The sequence below is a fragment of the Bidens hawaiensis genome, unplaced genomic scaffold (assembly GCF_021521415.1).
Source record: "Bidens hawaiensis isolate Kalapana, Puna unplaced genomic scaffold, B.hawaiensis_p1.1 tig00059907_1, whole genome shotgun sequence".
NCBI lineage: Eukaryota > Viridiplantae > Streptophyta > Magnoliopsida > Asterales > Asteraceae > Bidens > Bidens hawaiensis.
Window position 1 is genome coordinate 20,220 of NW_027500790.1, and position 25,081 is coordinate 45,300.

General features: G+C 36.7%; 1 pseudogene; it reads right to left on the bottom strand.

The window, feature by feature from the left end:
• Window positions 1-345: 345 nt before the first annotated feature.
• LOC143602832 (pentatricopeptide repeat-containing protein At3g57430, chloroplastic pseudogene) lies at window positions 346-23,632 on the bottom strand (annotated as a pseudogene).
• Between the last annotated feature and the right edge of the window lie 1,449 nt (window positions 23,633-25,081).

Below are 25,081 nucleotides of genomic sequence, written 5' to 3' on the forward strand. Positions count from 1 at the left end.
AATAGTAGAAGATTTTTAAAAAAAATAATATTTTACTCATAAATTCATTTAACCCTTCTACTATAGGATTTGAATGGAGCACCTATTACACCAACAAATACCACTTAGCCAAATACCCTTTCGTAAATTGTAAAAGATTACATATAATTCTCAATACTTAGAAACTTGTAAATAGATTTGTATAAATAAGAACAGAAATTGATATGCAATCGGCTTGTTCATTACATAATAAATAACCAAATCTTTTAGTGACAATTAAGTATACCTATCATCAGCCATTTATCATGACTAGATTTGATTAATAAATGCTAACAAATGAAGTACACTTTACAATCTTTTATAGTACCTTAGTGTACAAAGATTTTAGCTAATCTCACCAATAATCCCCACAAGAGCATTTCCCATCTTTAAAATAATGAAATCTTCTGACATCCCTAACAATAATCTCCCTCTCAACAACCTTAGAAATAAACTTAGTTGCAGAATGACAATCATTACAGACCCTAAGATTCTTCACCACCCTAACCGGAACACCAGGTGGCAGGTTTATTAACCCAAACGCGATAGCCAACCGCTCACTGTGCCCACACAACAAACTCTCCTTTTCCTTCTCATTCACATTATAAAGAACACATGATGTATCAGTGTCAGGTCGTGCTTAGAATCGGATCTTAATCAATCATGTCATAACTCACACAAAATTAATCGTGTTGACAAGAGAGTTAATGACGGGTTACTAAGTTTAGAAAGATGACCGTTTGTTAAAGGCGGAATCAATAACAAACATACGGTTGCAATGAATATTCAAAATACGAGGACACACGAAGGATTCACTCAAAAGATTTCCATTTATATAACGTTAATCATACAAAAGGATAATCGATTTAGGGTTTAGGAGGAATCCTAGGACAGCCGTCAAACACACAATATTCTCTTAATTAATGTGTCGGTCTTATCCACTCGTATATTCTGTCTATCTCGTGTCTGGCGGCGTGCCCTAATTATTCTATTTATAGCCCTGCCAACCTAAGACAGGCTGTCATTCCTTCTAGAAACCCTATCCGATAGTACATACTCAATTTACATATTCAAAAATATACTAAGTGTAAAACAAGTCTTCCGGGTAAGCTTTTCATTAAACTTCAGTTTCCGAGTACGCAGTGTACTCGGCCTTCCTTCAGACTTGGTAAACATAGAAGTGTACTCGGAATCAGTTTCCGGGTAGACTATACTTAGAGAATATTTTACCAAGTAAAATATTCACCGAGTAGACTTCAATCTTCTTGGACTTATCAAACTTTGCTCGACAAATCCTCACGAGCAACCTTGTTCTTCTATGATCCTGTTCGGCTCTTTGTTAGTTGACTAACTTATTTGATAAGGCGTACTCGGGAGTACATACCTTACTCGAGCAGAACCTTACTCGATATAACTTAGAGATATTCCATCAACTCATCAAGTATACTCGGACCATAATTATTAAATAATACCTTGCCCGGTCTTCCAATTACTTGGCTTCTTGGACTTGGTTGACCATACCTTACTCGGAAGAGTAAAATACTTGGTCTTGAAGAACAACTCTGCTTGACAAAGTGAACCTTACTCGGATATGCCAAATAGATGAACCTTACTCGGAAATCACCAAAAAGCATACCTTGCTCGGATATCCACTTAAGAAGATTCTTTGAAGTAAACCGTGCCCGGAAGGCAAAATCTCGTACTCGGCTAAGTAAAAGCTTACTCGAAGGTCCAAGGTGTACCCGGATTCAATACTTAGCAGTTTCTGAGGAGGTTGAGAAGATTCCAATCTTCAATATTCTTCAATTAGGTTAAATCTTCTCATTTGGGTCAAACTTTTGACCCAACAATCTCCCCCTAGATTGGAACACCTCAGCTGACCCAAAACACTCTATGGTTACTTACACTTAGCAAAATACACATCAAATTTCATAATTGAATTACATAAGTAAAAAATTACATAATCAAAGGTTTGTCCGAAGACATTACAAAGCAAAGCCTATTCTATCTCATTTGTCTTTTCCTCTCATTGTAGGCTGCTTGTCTTCTCAGCTGGATCACAGATGCTGCCCTTTCTCTGAATATATTGAGCACTTGGTAGTGAATGTGTCCTTGTATCACCAAGTCTCTTATATCAGCAAGATCATCATTATGTAGGCATGTCAGATCTGCATCCTTCTTAATTGTTGTCAAGGCCTTCCCATCTGAATTCCTCAGCACATAGTGGCCAGTGTCTTCTCTGTATTCAACTTCTGTAATGACACCATTTTTCTGCACTGTGTAATTCGGCCTTCTCATCCTTCTTCCCAAGCTTATACAAGTCTCCATGTTGGACAGAGGATTTTGATCTCGGACTCTCATCTGGAAGTTCAGCTCAGCCCTGTCCATTTTCTTCAGTTTTTCTGACCTCTTTGACTTGTGAAGTTGGATCAGTCTCCAACTTCTCTTTTCTTTTAAAAATTTGAAGCCATCAGCCGCCTGTTCTTGCAGATACTTAGATAAGTCATTCATTTGTCTTCCTGCTGATCTGTCTCTGTCCCTGAAATCATATAAGTGAAGTGACTCCATTCTTCTTAGTTGTTCTTCTTTGTATTCTCTGAAATCACTTCTTACAACAATCTCCCTTAACTGCCTACTTTCCATTATGACTTTCAAAGAATCAGTAACTGAATCATAGTAAAGCTCTATTGGTAGATCCACACCAGACTGTGGTCTTGTTCTTTGTTGCACTGAGCTACTTGATTCCCCTCTTCCTGCTTGTCCTCTTCCTCTTTGCATTCTTTGATGGATTGGTGGTCTGAATGGAATTGATTTCTTGGGCTTTTGAGGTCCCAAGTTGAATGTCTTCACATATATTGCCTCCACCATCTCAGTAGGAAGGTTTGCAATCTCTACAATGTCATGTCCTGCTGACTCCAGTTCTTTTAACATTTTAATCATTCCCGGAGTTCTAGCCAGTCCAGCAGGCACAAATCTGCCATCAGAGTAATATCTGGGATTTTCTCCCTCCCTTAAGGCTTTTTCCCACTCATTCTTCTGCAGATAGAAAAGAGTCTTCAGATCCTCTTTCTCCAAAGCATTAAAATCTGCCTCAGTCATCCCTCTTTTGTTTATCATTATGTTTCTTAGGATGCTGATCATTTCCTCATTCTCCCAAGGCACAAATGGTTCAGTTTCTTGTTCAGGCTTTACATCATCTTGAGGGATATGAGTTTCAACAGGTTTGACTTGCTCCTTTTCCATTTCTCTTAATGTCTGAATTCTTCTTTTCTTCTTTTGAGGCTCATCAGGTAGTTCAGTTTGAATTGTGCTCTCAGTATAGACCCTTTTCATCTCTTTCTGTTTCATCTTGGAATACTGGTCAAATACTGCCTCTTTACTTAAATTTCTCACAACCTCAGGCTTTATCCTTTTCTCAATCAGATAACCACACATTCCATCATACTTTTTGGTTAATTCTTCCAATTCAATCTTATCATCTTGTTTCACAAATTTTTCTGCAACTATCCCTTTTTCATTGTTATAAAGATCTTGAATTTGTTCAGCAGTGTATCTTTCTAAAGCAGCTTCAGGATACCCTCTAACCTTCAAAAAGATTTTATAGTGCTCAGTGTTTTTCTTTCTTTTCTCAACCTTCTTTAGGACTTCCTCTGCATTTATTTCAATTATGCCCCTTTGAATATAAGTTATTTCAGCTTGAGGGGTCTCAGCATTAGAGCTTGTGTCAACTTTCTCACCTCCTTGATCAGGGTGATCATCACCCTTTCCATCAGACTCCTCAGAGTCATCCTCCCCATCATCTGATAGATCATTCATGGCATCTATCTTTGGTTCATCAGAGGCAGGATGCTCCGGTTCAGCAATATCAATATCATGAACCTCAACCTCAGGGATATCAACATCAGGAACCCCTAGTAATTTTTCTCCTGGTTTCAGTGTTTTCAAGGGGATTGCCCTGATTGGTTCATCAACAGTCTGTTCAGCAGATTTCTTTCTTCTTTGATAGGTCTTTTCATATCTTCTTTCTCCCCAGTTACTAGCAGGGTTCTTTTTCATGTCTTCTTTTACTTGATCAACCCATTTCTTAGCAGCTTCAGATGCAATTGACTCCCCAATCTCTTCAGGTATAATCATGTCAGTGTGGAGATTGGTTGATGGTTCAGCAGTCTGCTCTTGTTGCTCTTGAAACTTGTTAACCACCTTTCTCAAAGAGTCATCAACCTCTTGAGTTTTGTTCATATTCACCAGTATTTCAATAACCTCTTGATCTGCCACATCTTGGAATATCTCTTTTGCTACATTGGCTTCATTGATCAATAGGTCCTGTTGTGCCAACTCTTCTTCAGTCAAGGAAAGGGCAATTGCTTCCCTTTCCATTGAGTCTTTAATCAGTCTTTCTCTCTCAGCAAGAGCAGCAACAGCAGCAGTATCAACAAAGGATACATCTTTCTCAACATATACAACAGGTTCATCCTCTGTAGCTATCATTTTACCCTTTTCTTTTCTTCTCATCGCCTGTTCTTCATCCTCTTGTTCATCACTTTCAAATTCATCTATCTCTTTGAATAAGTCTTCCAATTCAGAGTCATGCTCTACCCTCTTGGAACTAGCTTCTTGATCATCAATTGGCTCAGTGTATTCTAGTTCCTCAGTAGCAGCATTCACATTCACATTCTCAACAGTCAGTTCTTCATCAATAATCTCAGTCAACTCTTCTGTCAGCACATTCTCAACATCATCATTCACATTCATTACAGATTCATCACTTTCATCATATTCATTCATGATCCTCATCAAACCATCAATATTTTCAGCACTTTCAGCATCAGTCTCTTGATCCATATTCTCCCCCTGTTTTGGGGCAGCTGAGGTCTTCTCAACCTCCTGCACCAGGGTTTGAATCATCCGTTCAGCCTCAGCTAGCTTTTTCAACAATAATTCATTTTCATTTGTCAGCTCTTCATTCTTTCTACTCAACTCAGCATTTTCATCCCTAACCTCCTCAACTCTCCTCTTTAGCTCATCATTCTCCAACATTAGTTCAATATTTCTTTGAAGTGTGTTTTCTTGTTGGCTTGAGGGTGGGGTTGTAGGTAATGGTTCATAAGTGGGTTGTTTAGTGATGGATGGGGATTGTGTGTGTTGTGTGGAGGTTTCTGGTTGTTCTAAGTTGAAAGATTGAGGTAGTGTTTGATGTGGTGAAGTATGTGGTGGTGATTGTGGTAGTGTAGGGATAGGTTGTTCAAGTTCTTCATGTTGCTCCCCTGTACTTGTGCTATAATCTCCATATCCAGACCATCTCCCCAATCATTTCCATCTTCATCATCATCAGAGTCTCCTCCAGCACTCTCATTATCACTCCCTTCTTCCTCCTCTGAGCTCAGCTCAGGTACAGGCATAACAGCCAAATCATGGTTTAACAACCATGGCAGAATTTCCAATGGAATACTTGCATCAAAATTGTTAGAAACACCAGGATTCTTTATTCTCTTGTATGCATCGGGATCTTGCAGTTTGTGGGTGGTTCCAATTGTTGGTAAATCATGCAGTGTGCTATTAAATATGATCTGCAGGAATCTCGGGTACTGTAAAAATCTTTTGCTTTCTGGTTTCTTCAGATTCCCCACTAGCCCATCAAAAATCATCTTGGAAAAATTAAATGGCAGATCAAAAATTGTACCAACGGTGGCATTTGCTAGATCAAGGCTCATCAGAGTCCATGATCCCTTTCTTGGAGCAAATCCATGAATAATTTTAACACCCCGAAACCGCAGCGGAAACGTAAACGGGATGCAACAGACACCTCTGATATCAACCACATTGTTTATAAAGAAAACTGAATACATTAATATACTTCAAATTACATTATCTCGTATTTCATTACCGTTTAGGTGATACACACATCATACCATACGATACATAATTCTATTTATTATAATATATCCTAACATCCCACACGCAAATCTTACACACATCAAGCACTTAGCATGTAAGCAATCACTTCATCTTAATTGTACCTGAAAAGCATGTGAGAAAACGGGTCAACTACGAATAGTTGGTGAGTTTCACAATTCGAGTAAACCATGATAAATCATTATCAAAATATAATATTATCGATGTAATTATGCTGAGCCCACAAGTGAAACCTCTGACTATCACACACAACCCCCGTGGCATATCCCCCGCCCACGGACCTGCCCCAAACCGCTATGTCTAACATTACATAGCAAAATATATATCAACAATAAAATAGACATGTGCACCTGGCTGGGAAACATCAGCAAATCCATGCCGGACCAGTTGGGTTTGTCAGACCAATAGTACTATCCACACTCTACCGGCTTTCAGTTAATCACTCGTGTTCCGGGGCCTTAGAATGTTAGCAACTCAGACAATTACCATCTTAGTACATTTCCGTACGATTCCCGTACAATAAAATATATATAAATCCACGAAAATCCATGCGTTCAGTATGTACTTAAACATTTCAGTAGTAACATGCTTCCGTCCCGGGAAAATATTTGAAAACAAATCAGAAAAAGGGGCTCGTGAAACTCACCTTGGCACATGCAAGCAGGTAACAACAATCATTATCAGTTAACACGTCCAATCTGTAATATGATCCCTACGATCGTTACTATACACTCATTATTAATATAACTTTAACCAAGTTAACTGGTACATCTGGGGACGCTGTTAACCCAGCACTGTACACATTCTGGGGGCAATGTTAACCCAGAAACACATCTAGGGACATCTGGGGACACTGTTAACCCAATACTGTACTCATTCCGGGGGCAATGTTAACCCAGAAACACATCTAGGGACATCTGGGGACACTGTTAACCCAGTACTGTACCCATTCCGGGGGCAATGTTAACCCAGAAACACTTCTCCGGACTCAGATTGTGATATCGTTTAGAGTTCAATGGTCAAAATTATTATTAGTCGTTTTTCCCGTTTTGCGTGCCTAGCACGGTTATCCGTTTTTACGTTCCAAAAATGAGTTTGGTCACACACGACCCGAAAATAGTTGTTGACTGATAATTTAGTTAAAGTTATGAAACTAGAGCTCGGTTTAGACGCCCCGTTTGGCCGCGGGACCCGTTTCCGTCTTTGGCGTACCGGAAACTGTTAAATCGGTTAAAAAAATACCCAAATCATCCGAATTATTTTCGGATGATTCATTTTTACTTGTTTAACTCTATTATATGAAAATAGTTCATTTTTAGGGTTTTTATACACCAGTCAGTTCGTTTAAGCGAACTTTACCGGTTTACGCGTTTTAAGCTTTAAAAGTTTGTTTTTATTTTCTTTTTAGCACAAATAATTATCCGTTTAGTCTCGGATCTTGAAATTTTATACAAATCACTTATTGACAGTGGGGAATTTTATAAAAATATTTCCAGAATTAATTTTTATATTTAAAATTTATTTATCTATTTTTAAACACCATTTAAACACTAAATATGTCGTAAATACCAAATGACCTTAGAAATATCCCAAATTTTTCCTGGATGTCCCCTGCCATCCACATAGTCCCCTGTAATTTTTCCAGAACCAAAATCTTCTTTTACATGCCATTTTCACTAAAACCGAGCTAGAAAACCCTAGAACTCGTTTAACCGAAAAGCCCACTTAGAATTCTCCAACAAAGATTTAAACCGTAAAAATTCGTTCTTGGTTTGTTTAACTCCTTTCTTGGACCAAGATCCCTTGTATAACCCGTATACATCACTTGATCATGCAAGAATCGGTTTTCATCTTTGAAACCTCATTTTCTTGCAAACAAACTCAAGAAACGAAGATGAACACGTACATAACTCGATTTTTACCTCGGTTTTCTTGCTAAAAATCTCGGTTTTGGATCATGAAGTTGAGAGGATTGAAGAACTTGTTGAATTGTTGTGTAAAAAAAAAAAGAAAAAGGAATGGGGTTAATGGGAAGGTCCGATCGGAACTCATGGGGGGTGGGGTGGGACCCACTTCTCCATTCCTAGCCACACAATTGGATTCCCGTAATCCGGATAATGTTTTGGATAATCTGGTTCAGTTCGTTTTTCTGTTAAATGTCTAATTCGGCTTAAAACGAGGCTAAAACGGTCGTTTTTCGGCTAAAAATGAAATTTATATAAAACCACTTTAAAAAACTTAAACCATGACTTCCATTAACTTAAAATACCATGTTATTAATAATTGCGCATCTTTTTCGGCTTGATCGATTGTCTCTTGCTCGGTTTGGTATTAAAGGTTTCGTTTAACGTACCGACGTACCATTAAATCGAAAATTCTTTTTTTGTGCCGTACTTTACTTATCCCGAAGCGTTAATGCTTCGTAGAATCACTAAATATTATAGATATCGTCTATAATTGAACCCTCGATTCGTTCGGGTTTCAATAACTATCGATCGATTGATCGCATATTCAATACGATGAATTATATATTCACGTACAATCAATACAGTGAACCATGTATCCTCGTATAATTACTGTGGTAATTCATGTACCAGACATTAAATATGACGTAACGATGGTCTACCGGTTAGGGTATACCTGGTTTAGTCGGAATCGTTACAATAATGTGGTGAATCAGAAATCTGTACAGCATCGGAAATAAACCCTTCTGAAACTGTCCCTCATGAACATTTCCTTGATACCCCATTGTTTCTCTGAAAATCTTTAACAGATGCTTTGTATCGAAGCTGATGTGATTGTGATCATCGTCATTCAGTCTTAAACACCTTCTTATCATCCTTTCAGTAATCTGAATCTCTTGTCTGGCCACGGTCGCCTCGATTCGTCTTTCATTACCGTCTTCAACAAGCTCTGCTGATCTCCAGAAATCCAAAGAGTGATTTCTGTAGATAATCGGGCATTCAGTTAGTGCAAAGCTAATGTTTGACCGTGCCATCCATAGGATCATTCGAGCCATCGGTTCATTCTCTGGTGTTACTTGAAGTAGTGCGCACATATTGTGCTTTGGCTCAAACACATACTTCGGCTCGTTGTCTGCCATATCTGTAAAACATAAACAAACATATTCAAAGTGAAATTAGACCTAAAGTTTAAAACTTTAGACAATTTCAAGTTATAAAAATGAAGAAGAAAGATAAAAATCTTCAAGAACCTGTTCTTCGACAAATTAATAACCTAAACACATAAACAGAGTGTTAGTACTCGAATACATAATCAAGTCACAATCACAATCTAATCGTGATCGGAAAACATAAAATTGCATGCTTACCGAGTCGGAAATAAGTGGTTGATAAAAATTAGGGTTTTGATTAATCTTGAATTCGATAAGTCGGTTAATTTTCTTAGTAAGAGAGATTTGCAGTGGAAGGAGAGAGATAGAGGGAAATAATGTAGAAGAAATTTGCCTAAGTCCCTCTTTTATACATTTTGAAAGTGGGTTTTAAATGCTTTTTGTCTTCTTGTGAATTACTAGCTGTCAACCAGTAACATTATCCACTTGATATATTAAAAACATTTAATCTCATTTAAAATCATAAGACCTTACTCGAAAAATTAATTAATCCAAAGTCTACTCGGTCCTCTTCCACTAACAAACCTTACTCGGTCAAACTTTACTCGAAAAATATTCATTTTGAATATAAAGTTTGCCCGAATACTTCTCTATTTAAACCTTGCTCGATCAAGTAAATTAATTTAAAGTTTAAGATATAACGAAGAAAGCTTACCAAAAATACTTGATTTCTTGAGAAATAAATCGCATGACAAATAATCAAATATAGTTATCAAATAAACATTATTACTAAGAATCAATTAAGATCCTCCAAAAATTTCTCAAATTCAAATTAAAACTTATCTAGCATGAACCCTAAAAATCACAATCACTAACATATTCAAACAACGTATTCATTCAAGTATGAGTCTAAACAATTTTATCATACTAACTCACATATTCAATCAATGCATTCATTCAAGTATGCTTGTATGAAAATTGTGCTCGAGCATTCTTTCAAATGTAAAGTGTGCTCAGACAATAATCTTGTGCAATGTATACTCGAATAACTTTCATATAGTACAAAGTGTGCTCGAAACCAAATTCTAGCAGACAGTGTACTCGGAAAGTTGGGTTTTGAAAATTACCAAGTATATTAAAGGAACACAAGTGTACCCGAAATATAAAGTGTGCTCGGTAAACGAAGTTTGCCCGAAAACACTTGTAATTTCAAAGAAATCATATACAAACATATCAAAGAGCATGCTCGACATGAAATTAAACACAAACATTTACGTGTGCTATAGTCTAAAATTTCATAGAGCTTGCTCGAAAATCCTAAGTTAGCATAATGCTAGCTAGGATAAACACATTCAGACATCCGGTATGCCCTTGCTCGAGGGAACTTATCATATCAAACCATACCCGAAAATGACAAACTTAAACAGTAACATTTAAGCGTGCCCGGAAAGATTAACAAGTCTTTCCTAACAACATATTCACTCAAAGCTTACTCGGTACACTCACTTAAGTGCACAAAGTTTGCTTGACAACACAATCAGCATATTACATGCATAGCTTACTCGAAGCTAACATATAACATGCATAGCTTACTCGAAACAAGAATTTCTTGTTAACAGTTAGCTATTTCAACACATAATCATCTCAAGACTTCAAGCTTGCTCGGAAAGTGAGTGCAATAGTGCAAACATTTCAAAGCATGCCCAAAAATCATAATGTTAGTCAAAAATGACTAAGCTTACTCAGAAAGGTTGAAAGTTGTCAAACCTTACCCGAAACAACATATTCACACATAATCAACTGTTCTGTACTCGGAAAGGTTATAATTCAATAACCTTACCCGAAAATACATATTCAAACAGTTTGTGCTCGAGAAGGATTAGAAATCATCAAACCTTACTCGAACTTACATATTCAGCCTATTTTAGGCAAAATGCAACACTTTTTGACTTAAACCACTTTTCAAAGACATTTCTAAGTTATGTATCATTTCAGAACATAGTTTAAGAGCAAATGGTGCATTAAGAGATCAAATTTCAGTTATACTTCATTTCAAAACAATTTCTTTTATAAACTGAAAAGATCTCAGGAATGGGATCATATTGACTAAGTAGCTATTTCATTACTTCACTCTCAGCATTATTATGACAACTTAGATAGGTTAACAGCAGGTATAAACTTAGCATGATTTTCATCTCTTTAGTGATATGATTAAGGTTCAATTTGAGCATAATGCAATAATGGTCAACACTGTGCTATGATGCCTCATATCTCTTCTCAAAGCTTATTTGGCTTTCCCCAGATCACCCCAATTTGACTCCAACCTCCTGTATTTGGTCAAAAATAGTTTCTTATGACAGAACTTATTGTATTTTTTGGACTTTTTATATTCAAACATGTATAGAGGTTGAACGTTGGACTTACAGTTAGCAACATACCTTTCATTCAAGATGAGACAGATTTTGCCAACATCTTTGTAGTTCTTGTTGTAACCCTCTTGTTTGATAAAATATTTAAAACATTTATCAACTTTTGGTTGATTTATTCATTCTTCCCCTTGTTTTTTTTTTGATATTTTCTCAAATTTTCTTAAAGCATGTTCTTTGTCATATTTAAAAAAATGTTTCATTTTGGTTGATCAAATAACAACAGGCTTGTGTATGACTGGGTAATCACTTTTCTGCCATATCATTCGGAGAGATCTATCTTGAGACATGCAAAACAACTATGCATCTCCACATAAAGATTAGCATATTCATTATGTTTATATCACCTTAGATTTTACATCATCATGGGAAAGTAACCATACATGTTAATGACTATACTAAGGCCTTTTTAGCCTATTAATTCCATATGATCAGCTAAGTAGTCAATGTACTATCATTTCCTATATATACAGTTTAATATTCAATCACCCCAATACCTCTTCATTGTCAGGTTAATGGCTATCCTGTATTGACTAAAAGTGATCAACAGGACCAAACATACATGTGAATATATGTCCTGTCAAAGTCAGAGTTATTGACATAGTTTTAAGTGAAGGAATAAGAAACAAGTCATAATTGCCCCAAATGCATTCAGTTTTCAGGTCAATGGCTATCCTTTGAATCTATAGAGATTTAAGGACCAAACATACACAAGTGCATGTCCTTTCAACTGGGCAAATAACATAATTTTCAGCAAAAACAACTGTTTGAGATCTTTCCCTTTAAAAATCCTTCTTTTAAGCTTCTTAAAAACTTGAACTGAATAATCTTATCATATCTCTTCACCATTAATCAACTTGCTCATGTTTTGACCAAAATCTAGTATTTATGCAAAATTCATTAAAAATTTCATTGAATCACATAATTTTGACATAAAATACATTTTGACACAAACAGTTGCATCTCATACTCAAATCTTAATCATTCTATCATCATTAAGAAAAAACAGACTGTAATCTCATTCAATGTCTATTCTACCTTAACAACTTCAGAAGATCAGATTAGGATCATATTCAAGTAATCATAAACATGTGATTACTCATGACATTATATAAGCAATTAATCTCACCTAAACAGATCTAATTACTTATCATAACATCAGATCAGTTAACAAGATAGTCAAGTATTATCATCAAAATCAACCAAATTGCACAAGTAGTCACTCAAGTACCTATCAGTTAACATCAGAGCAGTGACATAATCAAAACATATTAAACAACATATTCAGCAACATATTCAGCAACATATTCAACATGTGTGACCTCTTTTAAAATATTCAAGTAGCTCATAGAGGTACATAACTAAGCACACATCCTTAATCAGATTTCATCAGAGTTGATCATCCCCAGGGCTTTCAACAGAAAGTTGAACCTGGTTCTATCAAGTGTTTGGTGAATAGGTCAGCCAGATTATCACTTGTATTAACTCTTTGCATTTCAATCAAACCCTTTTCGCTACAATCTCTGATGAAGTGATGTCTGATTTCAATATGCTTAGTCTTAGAATGTTGCACAGGATTCTTAACAGTAAAATATGCAGCTGTATTATCAATCAGAATAGGGGTGTTTAGAAAGTTCAAACCATAGTCCAGCATCTGATTCTGAATCCAGAGAACTTGTGCATAGCAGGCAGATGCAGCAACATATTCAGCTTCTGCAGTGGAGATTGACACTGTTGTCAGTTTCTTGCATTGCCATGACACTAGCCTTTCACCTAAAAACTGGCATCCCCCTGATGTTGACTTTCTACTCATATTGCATCCATCATAATCACTGTCTGTGTATGCAATCAGATCAAAGGATTGGTTCTTTGGATACCAAATCCCTAAGTCTGATCTTCCCTTCAAATATCTGAATATTCTTTTCACAGCATTCATGTGGGAGACTTTTGGATTTGATTGGAACCTAGCACATACACACACAGCAAACATGATATCTGGTCTTGTTGCAGTCAGATACATCAGTGATCCAATCTTGGCTCTGTATTCATGTTCATCAACTGGCTCCCCCTTTTCATCAGCTATCATCTTTTCTTTGGTGTCCATTGGAGTTGAAGCAGCCTTGTAATCATGACAGTTGAACTTATTTAGAATGTCCTGCACATACTTAGCTTGGTGAATGAAGATTCCTTCATCCTTTTGTTGAACTTGTAGTCCCAGAAAGAAATTCATTTCACCCATGGAACTCATGCTGTATTTGGACTTCATCACCTCTTCAAACTCCAAACACATATTTTCATTTGTAGATCCAAAGATGATATCATCAACATAGACTTGTACAAGCAGCAAATCTGACCCTTGTCTTTTGTAGAAGAGTGTCTTGTCTATGGCTCCCCTTGTGAAGCCATTTTCAAGTAAATGAGTTGATAACTCATCATACCATGCTCTAGGAGCCTGATGTAAACCATAAAGGGCTTTGTTTAGCTTATACACCCTGTTTGGATACATGGGATCCTCAAAGCCTGGTGGTTGAGTCACATACACTTCTTCATCAATCTTTCCATTAAGGAATGCAGATTTGACATCAAGCTGGAATAATTTAATGTTCTTTGAGGCAGCATATGCAAGAAAAATCCTTATGGCTTCCAGTCTTGCAACTGGTGCAAACACTTCCTCAAAGTCTATCCCTTCCTTTTGAAGACATCCCAGTGCTACAAGTCTTGCTTTGTTCTTAATCACCAAACCCCTTTCATCCCTTTTATTTCTGAACACCCATTTGGTTCCTATTGCATATCTGTCATGTGGCTTGTCTACAAGATCCCATACATGTAAATCTCTGAACTGGGCCAATTCCTCTTGCATTGCCTCTACCCAACTATTGTCTTTTATAGCTTGAGCAATATTCTTTGGTTCTAATTGGGATAGAAAGCAAGAGTACAGACAGATGTTAGCTATCTCAGAATTCTTTCATGCAGGTCACCAATGATATTTCCAGCAAGATGATTCTTTTCAACAGTAGGAGTTTGTATTATCATATTTGTAGACAAATTTATGTCAAGATTTGTTTCATTGATTTCAGGTTCTTCAATGATCAAATCAGCTTCTGCATCATGAAACTCTGGTGCTTCATCATTGGTTTGTCTTGAAGTGGATGCACCATTGTTTCCCAGATTCAAACTTTGAAACAAGTCTTGGAATCTTGCTGTTGTTGCAGCTTCTTCATCATTTGTTTTGTTGCCTGTGACACTCCCATTATGAACATGATCATTTTGTACATCAGTACTATCTTGACTTGTCATTTCCTGATCTTGTTCAATGTCATTGTTTGTGGAGCTATTCACAAAAGTGTATTCTTTTTCTGTTCTAGCAACTTTCTTCCACAATTCTTCTAAGTCCAGTTCTTTCTTCTTATTTTCTTCAAGTACACTGGTCTTGTAGAATGTATCATCAAAGTCTTCAGAATAAATCTTGAATAACTTTATCAATTTTTCATGATCAAACAGCCATGTTGCACCACTGACTGTGTTGAATTGATTCTCATTAAAAATAATGTCAGATGACTCTATCACACTCATGTGATCTTTCACATAAACTCTGTAAGCCTTTGAGTGAGTAGAATATCCAACAAAGAAACAGTCTAGTGACTTAGTTTGAAACTTGTTCAAATAGTCTCTAGTGTTCAGTAAGAAACATTTGCAGCCAAAGGGCTTGAAGAACTTGATGTAAGGCTTTCTATTGTTGAAAATCTCATATGGAGTTTTATCATGCCTTTTGTTCACAAGCACTCTGTTCTGAACATAACAAGCAGTATTGATTGCTTCAGCCCAAAATGTGACAGGTAAGTTAGCATCAGCCAACATGGTTCTTGCAACTTCTATTAGTGTTCTGTTTCTCCTTTCTGCAACACCATTTTGTTCAGGAGTTCTTGGAGCTGAAAATTGTTGAAGTATCCCTTTCATAGCACAAAATTCTTCCATGACTCCATTCTTGAACTCAGTACCATTGTCACTTCTCAGCATCTTCACTTTCTTATTCAGCTTGTTTTCAATCATTGTGACACAGCCTTTAATCAACTCAGCAGTCTCATCTTTGGTACTTAGGAAATAAACCCAAGTATATATTGAATAGTCATCAATGATCAGCAAACAGTATCTTTTCTTTCCAATACTTGGTACACTCACAGGACCAAAAAGATCCATGTGAAGTAACTCAAGTGGTTGATCAATTGAGTTGATGAGCTTTGTCTTATGAGTAGACTTGTGTTGTTTTCCCTTCTGACATGAGTCACAATGATCATCTGACTTAAATTCTCTTGTAGGTAAACTAATCACATGTTCACCCTTGACCAGTCTATTCATATTCTTTAAGTTCACATGACACAACTTCCTATGCCACAATTTAGATTCATTTTCAGTGGCTTTGGACACAAAACATGCACCACCTCTTGAAATAGCATCTTTCATATTCAACTCATACAAGTTGCCATTTCTTGGTGCCATCATCATAATCATGTCAGGTGGGATCACAAACTCAGGTTTTAAGATGAAACAATGAGAATCGTCAAAACTGACTTTGTAACCCTTATCACACATTTGAGATATACTCAACAAATTGTATTGTAGTCCCTCAACATGAAAGACATTGTCAAAAGACACCTTCCCATTTGTCAATATCCCTTTACCCACAATTGTTCCTCCATTTTCATCACTCCCAAAGGCAACTGGACCCTCATACTTCTCTACATAATTCACAAGTGACCTCTTGTCACAAGTCATGTGCCTAGAACAACCACTATCCATATACCATATATCATTCAATGGAGTGGCCTGTTCCTGCACAAAGTGAAATTTGATTAGTTTGGTGATGAGATGCAAGCTTCTTCAACTTGCAACTTATCAGTGTCAATTTTAGTGGCAGCTTGGGAAGTGAGTGTAGTAGGTTCAGGATCTTCATGAGTGATCTCCAAGTTGTCAGAATGGTCAGTTTCATACCCACACTCTTTTGGTGTCTTGACAAGTGAAGCTGAATTGTCAAGCTCAACTGAGGCAGTTCTCTTTTCTTGTAAGACATAGTCCTTAGATTCTGAGAAGTCTCTTACATCAGTTACAGCTTCAACTTTAGCTCCAGTTCTGGGTTTCCATGTGAAACCTTGTGGTTCATATCCATGTTTCAACAAGAACTTTTCATCACCAGTGAGTACAGCTTGTTTCTTTCTTTGATATACAGCTTTTCTTTTTGATTTCTCACTGCCTGATGATTCTTGTGACTCATCAGACTTGACTGAATGAGTATTTTTGGTAAATTTCAATGACTGATTTTCCCTTATCACCTGCTTTTGCTTCTGAGGTGATTTACTTCTTCTCACATTTTCAGTCATATGCATCTTCTTCTTTGTCTCACCCTTCACTTCAACTCTTGCCTCTATTCTATTCACATTTCCCTTTCCCAAATACATTGCATACTTCTCTTTGTACAAAACAAAGTCTTGACCAAACTTTGTTCCATTTGGGACATGGAATGGCTTAAACTTGATTCTCTCATTACATGAATCAGTATGGTGTCCATATTCATCACACTTTCTACACCACACCTTTCTTTTGAACATCTCATGTTCTTGTGGTTTCCTGAATCTTTCACTTGGTTTGGGCTCTCTTACACCAATTGTCTTTTTGTTTTTCAGATTGTCAAAATCAATTGAGAATGGAACAAACTCAGCCTTTCTAATGTCATTTCTTTCCACATTCCCTTTAACAAAGACAACCTTTTTTAAGTTCAGTGGTTGATCATCTTCATTCATTCTATATCTTGACTTCCTTCTTTCATATTCCTCAACAGTTTCTACCTCTCCCACATCAAAGTCTTCAACACTTGAAAAGATAGGATAAATAGGAGTAAAATATTCTATATCCATTTCTTTCTTATCTACCTTCCTTTTCTTGTTCTTTTCTAACTTCTCCAAAAACTTTTTGCTTGGAGGTCTGACAGCATTGTAACTCACATTCTTCTTTTCAACAATGTCAAACGAAACATGTTCTCTCTTAAATTGCTCATTCATTCTTTTCATTTTATGTGTAACTGGAGGATACTTTGGAAGTTGATCAACAGATTCAGGCCTTTTATATTTTCTTCCTTTTTCAGCAGCTTGAATTTCTTTTTCAGTGATTTGATCACTCAAATCACTTAGATCATCTTGATCTAATTTATCTGAATCAAAGTCATCTTCAGAGACTTGAACTCCAATTGACTTTTCCTCTTTCATTTCTTTCTTCATAACAAATTCACCATCTTCACTCACCTCAACATTTTTGTACAAATCTGCAACATCTTCTTTGTCTTGAAACACATCTTTGAATTGTTGTAGATAAGCACTTCTCTTTTCTTTGTCAACTTTAGGCATAAAGTTGTTGTTGAATGGTGGTGGAACAGCCTTGTACTTTTCATCTTCTTTTACTTTATTCAGAATTCCACAAATGTTTCCAGTTGAAACTAAGTTCTTTAGGAATTCATTTTCAGTTTGCAGCTTTGTATTCAGTACCTTTTCATCAATCACCATCTTCTTCAACCCACTAATTTCTGTTGTGAATCTTGTCTGAGCTCTATAGCTATTCATACAATCCTCTTCCAAACTTTTCATTCTTTCCTCACTAATAATCTCATTTGCCTCATAAGCATTGATAATGCTTTGCTTCTTAAAACACTCACTTTCCAACTTACCAATCTTTTCTTTTAATTCATTGACAAGTTTAGGTAAATCAGCATTAGGATCAGAATGTACCTTAGATGAAGATGCAGAGTCTATGGCCATGAATGCCACATTAGCTCTTCTGATATCATCTGCTATATCTTCCTCATGGTTACTCCAGTCAAAGCTTCCCTCATGCTGAGTAGTTACTGCCACATTGCCTTGATTTCTTGGTTGATTTTGGTTTGCTGGAATGTTTTGAGTTGCAGGGATTTGAACAACTTGATTCTGATTGTTGTTCATTTGATATACTTGATTCTGATTCATTCCCTGCTGGTTGTTCATCTGAGGCTGATAGTGGTTATTAAAATTGGGATTGAAGTTGTTGTTTGGATGGAAGTTGCTGTTGTTGGGATTGAATCCTTGGTTATTGTTGAAGTTCTGCTGGTTGTTGTTTCTATGCACATTCTGCTGGTATTGTTGTTGGTTTCTAGGCTGTTGGAACTGATTAACTTGAAAGTTCCTTGGCAAATTGCACTCTCTTGCAAAGTGTCCAGGCTGTTGACAGTTGTAGCAGATAGCCTTGGACTTATCAAATCCTATTCTCTCATTTGGACCAGAAACTAGTGATCTACCAGTTCTGTTGTACAGTCTCTTGCTTCTTAATACCAACATTGCAGCTGGCCATTTGAGATCCATGTCTTCAAGGTCATCAGCATCTATTTGTTCCAAATCATCCTGCAGTACACTTGTGTGAATCATGTTTTTGGCCACAAATGCATTGTAGGACTCAGTGAACATAGACATTAGGGCTTATGCCTCACTTCCTTGAACATGCCCTGCACCAGCACTTTGAGCATTTCCATTTCCCACAGAAACTGAATCATCATCAATCAATTGAACATTAAATCTCTGTTGACCACTTTGATTGCTTGAACCACCTCCAATGAAAGACCTAGCAGTCTCATTGTTGTGATCACTTGGTTCTTCAATGATGGGAATTTATTGTTGATTCTTTGTTGTAAGATTCCCCATTGGAGCAATTAAAGCATTTGACACATTGAAACTTGGTTTATCTTCCTTGATCATTTCATTCTCAATCATTTCAAGTTCAGCAGCTTGAAGAAAACATACTACATCATCCAATTTCAATTCATTGAAATTTTGCTTTTGAAGGATGAATTTACAAGCAGTATACCATTCTTTTGGCATTGAGTTGAGCAACTTTGTATTTAAATCAAAGTCAGTCATTACATAGTCAGTTGTTCTCAACTCATTCACAATACTCAGAAAACGTTCTAGTATTGACTTCAACCTTTCACCAACTCTATACTTGAATCTTTCTAACTGTTGCTTCAGTCTTTGCTTCTTAATGTTCTTCAATTCAGTGTTCCCTCCATACATCTCAAGGATTGCATCATACATTGCCTTAGCAGTTTGATGATGTGCAACCTTTGTGAGGATTTCCCAAGACAGACCAAGTTTGAGCATAGCCAATGCCCTGTCATCAACCTTTCTCATTCTCTCTCTAACAGCAGCAATAGCGTTTGCATTAGCACCTTCTTCAACTGCAGCTTGTGGTCCATTCTTGATAGAATTCCACATATCCACATCATTATAACAAACGGCAGCCTCAAAAAGCACTTTCCACTTGGTAAAGTTCTCCTGACCATACAATCTAGGTATCTTATTAGTAGACACCTCTTGTTCCTCATATCCAGACATTTTCTTAAAACAAAAGTTAAGCTTTTATCGAAAATAAAGTAAAATAATCAGATCTAAGAATAAATTCTTAGATCTGAGGTGTCTGATATGAATAGGACAAGATTCAACAATAAAAATCAAAGCTTTAAGTGAAATAAGGAAAAGAAAACACCTAAAACTTGTAGATCTGGAAGAAAAATGAAGAACAGAGCCTCTGACGTCACAAATCAATCGAACAGTGCTCTGCTTACATCATTCTTCTTCAAAACTTAATCAGCAACAATCTTTCTAAAAATAGCAGCAACAAGCTCTGATACCACTTGTCAGGTCGCGCTTAGAATCGGATCTTAATCAATCATGTCATAACTCACACAAAATTAATCGTGTTGACAAGAGAGTTAATGACGGGTTACTAAGTTTAGAAAAATGAGCGTTTGTTAAAGGCGGAATCAATAACAAACATACGGTTGCAATGAATATTCAAAATACGAGGACACACGAAGGATTCACTCAAAAGATTTCCATTTATATAACGTTAATCATACAAAAGGATAATCGATTTAGGGTTTAGGAGGAATCCTAGGACAGCCGTCACACACACAATATTCTCTTAATTAATGTGTCGGTCTTATCCACTCGTATATTCTGTCTATCTCGTGTCTGGCGGCGTGCCCTAATTATTCTATTTATAGCCCTGCCAACCTAAGACAGGCTGTCATTCCTTCAAGAAACCCTATCCGATAGTACATACTCAATTTACATATTCAAAAATATACTAAGTGTAAAACAAGTCTTCCGGGTAAGCTTTTCATTAAACTTCAGTTTCCGAGTACGCAGTGTACTCGGCCTTCCTTCAGACTTGGTAAACATAGAAGTGTACTCGGAATCAGTTTCCGGGTAGACTTTACTTAGAGAATATTTTACCAAGTAAAATATTCACCGAGTAGACTTCAATCTTCTTGGACTTATCAAACTTTGCTCGACAACTCCTCACGAGCAACCTTGTTCTTCTATGATCCTGTTCGGCTCTTTGTTAGTTGAATAACTTATTTGATAAGGCGTACGGGAGTACATACCTTACTCGAGCAGAACCTTACTCGATATAACTTAGAGATATTCCATCAACTCATCAAGTATACTCGGACCATAATTATTAAATAATACCTTGCCCGGTCTTCCAATTACTTGGCTTCTTGGACTTGGTTGACCGTACCTTACTCGGAAGAGTAAAATACTTGGTCTTGAAGAACAACCTTGCTTGACAAAGTGAACCTTACTCGGATATGCCAAATAGATGAACCTTACTCGGAAATCACCAAAAAGCATACCTTGCTCGGATATCCACTTAAGAAGATTCTTTGAAGTAAACCGTGCCCGGAAGGCAAAATCTCGTACTCGGCTATGTAAAAGCTTACTCGAAGGTCCAAGGTGTACCCGGATTCAATACTTAGTAGTTTCTGAGGAGGTTGAGAAGATTCCAATCTTCAATATTCTTCAATTAGGTCAAATCTTCTCATTTGGGTCAAACTTTTGACCCAACAATCAGGAACATAACCTTCAAGTCTCAACCTTTCCATTAATGTTTCAAGAAACTCGTAAAGCTTCTCGCTTTGCGGGTGGTTAAAATCACCCGACACAAACTTGTGAACCTCATCATCAAACTCAATCCAACTGCAACCGGGCTCTTTTTTAACCCCGTTTCTGATCATAATTTTCCTTGTTTCATTTTCCTTTTCCCATAATCCAACAGCTGAGTAGATGTTTGAAAGAAGCACATAATGGCTTCAACATCTGGCTCGGTTTCAAACAGATAACGGGCTGCAATCTCACCAAGTTCAACGTCTTGGTGAATCCAACACGCGCCAAATAAGCTACTATAAGCACCCACTTTGTTAAACTGTGAAGGCATGTTGTTTATGAGGTCATAAGCTTCGGTTGCTCAACCAAGTAAGTCAACCACACACCCGTAGTGATCCTCAGTCGGGTTAACACCAAACTCGTCTTTCATTCTGTCGAACAAACTTTAACCCTCGGTTACCATTCCTGAGTGGCTACATGCCGCAAAAAGTGAAATAAACGTGACCTCGCTTGGTTTGACTTCATCCACCATGTGGTCAAACAGTGATATGGCGAGATCTCCTCGCCCGTGCATTCCGTAAGCCATGAACATAACATTCCAAGTAATCACATTCCTCACGGGCATATTATCAAAAACGTGACGTGCGAAGTTCAAACAGCCACATTTTGCATACATGTCTGTTAATGCACTTCCTACTGCCACATCATATGCCAACAGGTGTCTAACAGCATAACCATGGATCTCTTTCCCCTTAGCTAAAGCTGCTAATGCTGCACATCCTGGAAGAACTGTCATTAATGTTATCGAATTCGGTTTACACGCGTTTGTTTCATCTCTTTGCGTCATTTTATGCAGCAGATCCAATGCGTGTTCGTGACACCTGCAAACCACATATCCGGTAATCATCGTATTCCACGAAACCGTATCTTTAACCTTCATACTATCAAATATGTTTCTTGAAACATCAACTTTTCCCATTCTAGAATACAAATCCATCAATGCATTTTGCACATACTCGTCTTCTGAAAATCCTAATTTCACAACATAACCGTGCACGCCTTCTTTATCAAGAAACGCTTCACAGTGCGTAGAAGCAGGAATTACACTCGCCATAGTTGTAGGATTTGGAAAAAGACCCGAAAACTCAATCATTTCAAGAAAAACAACCAATGCTTCTTTGTAAAATCCGTTTTGCATGTAACCAGCAAGCATTGCATTCCAATTTGCAAGACTTCGATTCACAAGCCTATAAAATACCCTAAAGCCACTCGTAACCTCTCTACAGTTACAATACATATCAACTAACGCGCTACACACGTATGAGTTTTCTATCAAATGCGTGTTTCTTAATGTGTAAGCGTGAATCTCCTTCCCATTGTTAAGCAACTCCAAATGAGAGCAAGCGGGAAGCACGCTTGAAAGTGTAACTCCATCGGGCTTCATCCCTTCACGAATCATCACCAGAAACACCGCCATTGCATCCTCAAAGTTATCTTTCTGCGACAACGAGCTTATCATGGTGTTCCAAGAAACCAAGTTTTTACAACTAAAGATTTCAAATATCGAAACAGAATCCTTAACCCTTCCGAGTCTCGCATACATGCACATCAAAGAATTATCCGTAAAACTCATACTTTCACCAGTTTTCAACGCGTAGGCATGAACTTGCTTTCCTAGCATGACACAGCGGCGAGTTTCCAGATTCGAGCAAGCAACCGCAACGCGTGAACGAATTCGGTTCAACTCGATCAAACTGCATTCGCCTAAACATATCCAACGCAAGCTCCCATTCCTCCAACCGGCATAACAAAGCAATTAAAGTGTTCCATGAAACTTTATCTCTTTGAGGCATTTGATCAAACACCTTGAGTGCATCATCAGGAGAGCCACATCTCCCGTACGAATTCATCACCGTATTCGCAACCGTCACCGAGGAGTGATCATACCCATGTTTAATGACAGCTCCATGAATCTGCTGACCCAGATTCAGGTTGTGGGTTTCGGTTGTTGCTTTTAAAACCGCGGGTAAAGCGAAATTGTCCGGGTGGTGACCGGAGGCTGTCATGTCCATGTAGAGGGAAATGGCTTCGTGGAAGCTGTTGGAACGGGTGTAGGATCGAAGTTGCTCGACCCATGAGCGTGAATTGGAGGTCAAGATTATATTGTGGGGTTTGTGAATGGGTTTTCGTGGTTGTTGGTGGTGAATTTGTGGAGAGTGAGACAGTTTTAATGTGGACATTAGAAGAAGAAGAAGAAGAAGAAGAAGAAGATTATGATGGAGGGAACTAGGAATGGCCTCAAATACATATTTCTTGTGGATATGGAAAACATATATCAACTGAAAAAGCCTCACACGGCTCGCATCTATATCTATATATATTAGACTAGTTTTTAGCCCGCATATTACGCGGGTTTATTTAGTTCTTTTTAGGGGCATTTTTATATATACCGTTATAAATATCAAAAATAACATATATACTCATGCAAAAACTAAAAATATCGTATATGCCTTTACAAAGTTAACCATATTACTCTAGTTTAATTAGATGCGATAAAAGGTTTTACAATGTAGACCATTCGATCCGATAAATCTTCGAATGGTTTGCAATATTGAAGAAGTTATGAGAGACGATATGGTTGTCGTTAAATGTGAGAAACGACGACTATAATTAAAATAATAACATATGGTGTAAACAAATTATGTAATAAAAAGGGGTAAAATGGTCTATTCGTTAAAAAATGAGCATATGTAAAAGTTAATTTTTTTGAAAAGTAACGGTAAAATGGTATTTTCATTAAATTATTATATATATATATATATAATACTTTTATTGAGTTTATAAGGACATGTATGATATTTTAGTTACTTTGTAAGGGTATATATATGATATTTTAAGTTTTACTTTGATATATATGATATTTAAGATATTTGTAAGGGTATATATATATGAAATAAATCCTTTTTTTAAATGGTAATATTTTTTAGTATTGTTTTGAATATATAAATTTAATTAATTGTGTGTTATAATATTTTGGTATGTCGAACGTAAAATTCCTTCAAATGACACGATGGGTTGGGTCAGTTTTGGGTCAAACCATAAATATGTTTAGCTAACAGCGTCCTTTTCGCGTCAACTCTACGGGTACATGGGTTTACCTATTATTTATTACTTATTTTAAAATTTTGATGTACAAACTTAAACTATATGAGTATTTTTTAACAAAATTTTAATTTTGAATTGCCATATTTTAAACGCAATAGTTGGGAAAAAAAATAAAATTATCAATACTTAAAATTTTAAAATATTAAACAAATTTTTGTTTGGATAAAATGGTGTCATGTTTAAGTTCGTTCACAAGTGACATGATTTTCAAGTCTATGTTTTGTTCATGTTGAACTTGTGTTCATTCCAGATTGCCAACCAGCAAACCGGACCCGTTAAGCAACTCTAAATTAGATCAGCATTTCCCTAATTAATTCTACCTTTATTATTAAAGAGCATAATGAGACATTCGTAGCCTACATGACATCATTGTTGATCAAATTGCGTCTACATTTGTTAAATAAGAAAGTGAAGAATAAATGTCACATATGAAAAGGCAATACAATTTATAAGCTTTTTTGGTGCTTCACGAATTCATGTTTAGATTATATTCATTCTTGAAAAAGTTATATTTTTAAATAATA